Here is a 377-nt window from a genome sequence, read left to right as displayed (position 1 = left end):
ACTCTTTCTTTTTTCTTTTTCAAAAAATAAAATGGAATAAAAAGAAAAGGACAAATTGATTCTTGATAAGAGGACATTTATCCTAAAATGATTTTTGAGATTGGTTACATATGCTAAAATCGTTTTTGAATTCTAATTGCATCAATTAAGATGAAAAAAAATGATGCATCATATTAGTCCTAACTTATTTTCTATTAACAATGTGATGATATGACATGATGATATAGACTATAAGTGACATGTGTCATTTCATGATTTGGCCACGTATAATGGTATGATAATATGGTGACCAGTGACACGTGGCATGCTGATGTGGATGGTTGTGCCACGTGTCATAATGTTATTTGGCCACGTGTTCGTTTGCGCCACGTGTTGCA

The sequence above is a fragment of the Arachis duranensis genome, chromosome 3 (genome assembly GCF_000817695.3).
Source record: "Arachis duranensis cultivar V14167 chromosome 3, aradu.V14167.gnm2.J7QH, whole genome shotgun sequence".
In the NCBI taxonomy this organism is placed as follows: Eukaryota; Viridiplantae; Streptophyta; class Magnoliopsida; order Fabales; family Fabaceae; genus Arachis; species Arachis duranensis.
The sequence above is the reverse complement of the archived record's forward strand: the minus strand, read 5'-3'. Positions refer to the sequence as shown.